Genomic DNA, 6,636 nt, shown 5'->3' with positions numbered 1-6,636 from the left:
GTGTGGTTAATTGAAACGCAACCACCAAAGAACACCGGTATCCACGATCTAGTATTCAAATCCGTATAAAAGTAACCGCCTTGACTAGGACTTGAACGCTGGACTTCCAAATCAGCTGATTTGGGAAGTCGCGTTCACCACTAGACCAACCTGGTGGGTACTGGAATTACCCTAATTTTAATGGAATAACCAACAGAAGACTTTCATATAAATTTATTAATTTAAATAACTGATGTAATTTTATTAAGAAAATAACAATAACACAACTGACTAGTTACTTAACAGAAAAATACTGGTCAATGGTTTTTTTGTTTTAATGGACAGTTTAAAATTATTTTCTCGTAAACGTTTTAATGTTAAAATATCGGCTGCTGTTACTTTATTTTCTTAAGCCCACCCTAATACACACGTTAAACGCACTCAAAGCAGTTTCGTTACCTACAGTACTAATCGATGGCGAAGGTGTTACGTTTTCGTTCGCTGTCATCATCATCTTCGTCCTCATCCAGTACATCTTCAATTATCTTCCGGTTAGTCACCAATTGTCATCTTCAATTCTGGTCAGCCTTTCGTTTACGTCATCTTGTGTCAGTCCTTCTGAGTCGTCCTGACTCCATAGTTGGGCTAGCGACTTCCTAATGTTGTTTATTTCAGAATCAAGACTGAAATCTCTACTTTCGGATGTCGTCCGTATTTGTTCATTTTCCACTATTTTTTTTGCGTTTTTCGTATAAATGTAACAGAGGATGAGTTGGCCACAAATCTTTCTAAGAGCACATTATTGTTTTGGCAGAAATCTTTTCCCTTTCTTGTGCAAGATCAAACACAACATCTTTAAGATTTATTACTTTTAAAATAGGCGTATTTTCTGATTTACTCAATAGACTTTGTAATTGTTTTAACTTTCTGTATTACATTTTGATCCATCGGCTGAATGATAGCCGTAAAATTTGGCAGAAGAAGTATGACACGGCTAAATCCATCTTTACTTTCTAAGTCTTCCTCATCTGGGTGTCCCGCACAGTTGTCAAAAAATAACAATGCTTTTTCTGGTAACAGTCTTTGTTTATGGAATTTTTTTACTGATGACATGAACTGCTCATTAAACTATTTAAAAAATACTTCCCTTGTCATCCACAGTCGGCTATGATTTTTGTATTTTACAGGAAGTCTTAGGTTTTTAAAGCCTTAGGATTTTTGAACTTTCCTATAACAAGCAATTCAAGTTTACGGGTAATATTCACGTTTGAACAAGGCATAAACGTAAGTCTGTTTTTCGATATTTTGCGACCTGGAGCATTCTTTTCAGTACAATGGATAAATATTTTTTTCGGTAGCAACGTCCAAAATAACCCACTCTTATCAACATTATAAACCTGGTCAGGACCAAGACCCAACTCTTGGAATATATTCTTACATTTTTCTTTATGGCTCCACGGCAGTAAAATCACAAGAAAGTTTCTCATCTGCGATGGTTAGTAAACTGATTTCATAGCGCTTCTTGAATTTGTCGAACCATCTATCTCTTGCGCAGAAATTTTTCTTCATCATTACTTTATAGAAAAGCTTAGCTTTTCTTTGATTATTTCGCCAGTAATAGGAGTATAATTAGAATTCCTGGATAAACCAAACATAAAATGCATCTTCCATTAACGGGAACATGCCAGATTTTGATGTTTTCCGATTAGTTATATTACTGACATTTTTTTCTATTTTTACTCCATTTTTAAGATCGTTGCACGTCCAGTTCTGTACAGTGAAGCTACATCACCAATTTTTTCGCCTTAGTCAATTCTTTTAAAAATTTCTGCTTTTTGAAATTAAGTTAGCTGATGTGCTTACGTATTTATGGTTTTGATATCTTCAAAACTAAAAACAACGAAGTTCGGATACTGTTTAAGATATCGAAATCTAGACACTTTAAGGAAAACTAGACACGTTAAAACGAATATGACAACTGAAAACAGCACACGATCATGCAAACTGAAACGATCATGCAAACTGAAACCTGTTGTAAGGTATTGTAATAATTTTAATGACGTCTGTAGACCCGGTGCAGTACAAGTCGCCAGCCGGCGGCGCCACGCGCTCAACTGCAGACACAGCTAATGACGTTGTCATCGACGATTAGAAGTACTGTACTGTAATTTATTAGGTTATTCCACGTAACCACGGGCTACTCACTTATCATGTTCACTACTCGGCCGTGGCGAATTGCCTCAGCAGTTAGAGAAAAGCGTCGGATTACTGGAGGTGATGGACTAAAGAATAACGGATTATCGAGATCCGATTGTACACGTAACGTCAGTGTAACGTATCGTACTTACACACTTTTTTAGTCCTTGATCGTTTTACCCACCGGGTTGGTCTAGTGGTGAACGCGTCTACCCAAATCAGCTAATTTGGAAGTCGAGAGTTCCAGCGTTCAAGTCCTAGTAAAGCCAGTTATTTTTACACAGATTTGAATACTAGATCATGGATACCGGTGTTCTTTGGTGGCTGGGTTTTCAATTAACCACACATCTCCAGGAATGGTGGAACTTTTTTTTCCGTTTAAATAATTCTTCAGAGGATGAATGAGGATGATATGTATGAGTGTAAATGAATGTAGTCTTGTACATTCTCAGTTCGATCATTCCTGAGATGTAAGGTTAATTGAAACCCCAACCACCAATGAACACCGGTATCCACGATCTAGTATTCAAATCCGTGTAAAAATAGCTGGCTTTACTAGGACTTGAACGCTGTAACTCTCGACTTCCAAATCAGCTGATTTGGGAAGACACGTTAACCACTAGACCAACCCGGTGGGTTAGGAATGGTCGAACTGAGAATGTACAAGACTGCACTTCATTTACACTCATACATATCATCAACATTCATCCTCTGAAGAATTATCTAAACGGTAGTTACCGGAGGCTAAACAGGAAAAAGAAAAGTCCTCCATCATTTGACTGGTTTAATGCTATTTTCCACTCTATCTATTGCAAGCTAATTTTTCATCAGCATAATTATTATATATTATCTTTTGGTTTTCTATATAGGTTTTATCTTTCTTCACAACTCTACCAAATTAAATAAACATGGTTGGTTATGCTACCAACCATGGTACTACCAATGCATGCTACCTACTATACTACCAAACATGGAACTACCAACCTAATTATAGGGTTATGCCCCACATTTGTCTCTTCACTTCTGCAAATTCATCTCTAGGACTTCCTCAATTAACACTTTATCAACCAAACTTAGGTTTCAAGAATTATCACACATTTCACTAACCTATTCTTTCAGTTTGTTTTTCTGTTTTATATTTTTCACTAAATATTTTCTATACAATTATTTTAAAGAATATCTTCTTAATTCTTATATTATAAGAACAAGAATTATCACACATTTCACTAACCTATTCTTTCAGTTTGTTTTTCTGTTTTATATTTTTCACTAAATATTTTCTATACAATTATTTTAAAGAATATCTTCTTAATACTTATATTATAATAAGATATTATATAAATACAAAATAAGTTTACTCGATTATTTTCATTCCTATTTTTACTCGATTTCCTACACAGGAGTGGTAATATGTTTAACTGTTACGTATGTCTATTCCCTTCTGTAGTTCACAGATCTAACCAATTACAACTAACGTTTGGGTAGTAACAGGTCCTTGGTCTGATAGCATCAAATGCTACCTTAAATTATCTTAACAAATAAAAGGTAGGCGCTTCAAGGGAGGAACAAAATTAAAAAGTTACGCAATTTTCAAATTTTAATGATGGCATTCCATAAGACGATAAAAAAGAAACACTTTTAGCCTCTTGTGATTTTGTCGAAAAATTCATCGTTCTCGAAATATAAGCGAAAAATGTGCTCGACGAAAGGAAGAAGAAATACATCGTGGCTAGCACATACATGCGTTACACGCATGTACATTATTATTCACTAACATTCAAATTGTTATTTAAATAGCACAATGTTTCTAAAAAAACAAAAAAAATTATACCAATATCTATCAAGTTGATTAGTAAATTGAATGGTGAAGTTATGGAAATGACGAAAAATTGTTAAACAAGTCTTTCTTTCTTTTCTTATAAGTAGTATTTTTTCAGGTAAATTAGCGATTTGAAATTTAATATTACTTCTACATTTTATGTTGTACGATTCGGGTACCTGTTAGTCTTAACAAAGTGGAGGTCATTAAAGTCAACATCACACACAGCCTACACAGGCACCCGACTACAAGATAAAATACAAAGTAATATTAAATTTCACATTCCTGACAAACTTACAGTATCCTGAAAAAATGCCTGTAAGAAAAGAAAGGAAACCTTATATAGCTATATTTTATTCGGTTTTCATTATTATTTTAGGTAGATGTATGCAATTAGTAGTCGGGTTTTTTGTTTTTTAATAATTATTTTATTTTTTTAAATTGTTTATTTAGAAATTCCTGACTGATGCGTTACCAATTTTGGACATAATTTGGACATAATTTTGGTGCCCATATGGGATTCAAACATTTTTCCAATCTCTTTACTTTCTTGAACGAAGTAAAGGAAGTATTGTGACCGCGAAAAATTTCGGTTTTCATATTTCAACGGAAATACCTATTTTGACCATTTTTGAATCCATTTTTACTAGTTTCGGCATGACATCTGTATGTACGTATGTATCTCGCATAACTCAAAAACAATTAGCCGTAGGATGTTGAAATTTTGAATTTAAGACTGTTGTAACATCTAGTTGTCCACCTCCCCCACCAAAAGTGTCCAAAAAACCCAAAATCCAAAAAAAAATTGGATTTTGGACGTTTCTTTAACTGCAATAGTAAGCCCTTATTGAGAGCTTTTCAACAATAAATCAGAAGTGGTACTTATTTTCATTGTTTCCAGAGTTATAGCAAAATAAAATTTGAATTATGAAATATTTGGATCTTACAAGGTGAAGGCACATCGGTTCGAATCCGACTTCATTTCCTTTTCTTTTGATTTAAATATACTGATTTATTAATTAACCTCTGATTGTAAAAAAAATTATAATAAATAATAATTCAATAATAAAAAAATAAAAAAATATCAGAAGTTATTAATGAAATAAAATTGTATGTACTTTTCATTAAAAAAAAAAGTGTATATGTAATTTAATAGGCGTACAAGGAAGTCATGTGGTGTCCACATCATATTTTTTTAATCCAGCATGGCTTAAAGAAGATGGCGGCAAAAGTTTGGAATAGACTAAAAAACAGTATCTACTTGATATATATATAAACCAAGAACAGTATAATGAACCTACGTAACGGATTCCTTCCAATTAAGAAAAAAGTATGAGAAAATAATAACGGAAGGAATCCAGAAAGAAACTAAAAGGATCTTTTTCTCAGACTAACAGGTTCGTTTAACAATTTTTTCTTTGTAGTACTGGCAATAGGCACACCTCCAACAGCTGTTGTCGGCGAGAAGGGTTACCGGACCAGAGTAGGAATTTATGGAAAAATGTAAGGGCGCAGACAATAATTCTCACGCTTCAACAGTTAAGGAAAGAGGCGTTCTGCAGGTCAGATATATAAATACTGCTCGGACCAGTGGGGCGATTAAGCGAGTAAATTAAGCGAATAAGCGATTGCTGTGAGGTGTGTTCGACACGATTGTGAGGTGTTATCAGTAACGAGTGAAGCGTACATTCAAAGCATTCCAAAATGGACAAAGGTGAATGCAGGAAGTTGTTCGGTGAGTTTATTGGTACACAATAGTGTAAGTTGCAGTATTAAATTCTTTCATAAAGTGTAGGGTAAATTCATTGCAAACAAAGGTAACATTTTTGCAGGGAATGGAATTGAATAACTTTAGATTTATCTAACCTTATCTTGTTGTTAATGCAATACTAAGTGTTAATATTAGCGGTCATTAATCTATTAATCAATATAAATGAATATGAATATTTAATCAACTGGACTGTATTCCGGTTTTTATGATTTAACTACTTTTAAATAAATCCTGTCCTTATTTGCAATTCTATTTTGTATGTAATTTATTATTATTATTGTTGTTTATTACAGTCGAATCTCTATATAACGAAATCAAGAATCTCGGGAAAAATTCATTATATAGCGTAACAAGAATTCCTAATCTAATTTTTTTTTACGAAAGTTTTATGATGAATTAAAATTAAGTACAATTATTTTTCTTAATAGCTCTATAGAAAAAAATGTAAATGTATTTTTTTATCATGCGTTACATATTAATCTAATACGTTAGTATACCGTACTGTATAAAAAGTATGTATCTCAGGTAAGAACTTACCTCATACTTAGAATGGATGTAGACTATACTTAAAAACTTGTACTCAGTTGTAGGTGAAAACAATGTATTTTTATTTTTAGCACATAATTTTTTCACGACGATAACACAAAAAACGAATACACTAACTTTTTTATATTGATTAAAAAACACTAATCCTAATGCATTTTTCAGTTTTTGATAGATATTGATAGGTAGGTAATGTTTATAGTATATAATTTTTAATGCAGTAATAATTTATTACTTGAAAAACTGAGTAATTTTCTGTTCTTTTCTGTGTTTGAATAAGGTAATACTTTCAAAAAACGTTTCACATTTATTTAAAAACTCAAAAATA

Source organism: Lycorma delicatula, chromosome 3 (assembly GCF_047948215.1).
Source record: "Lycorma delicatula isolate Av1 chromosome 3, ASM4794821v1, whole genome shotgun sequence".
Lineage (NCBI taxonomy): Eukaryota > Metazoa > Arthropoda > Insecta > Hemiptera > Fulgoridae > Lycorma > Lycorma delicatula.
The sequence above is the reverse complement of the archived record's forward strand: the minus strand, read 5'-3'. Positions refer to the sequence as shown.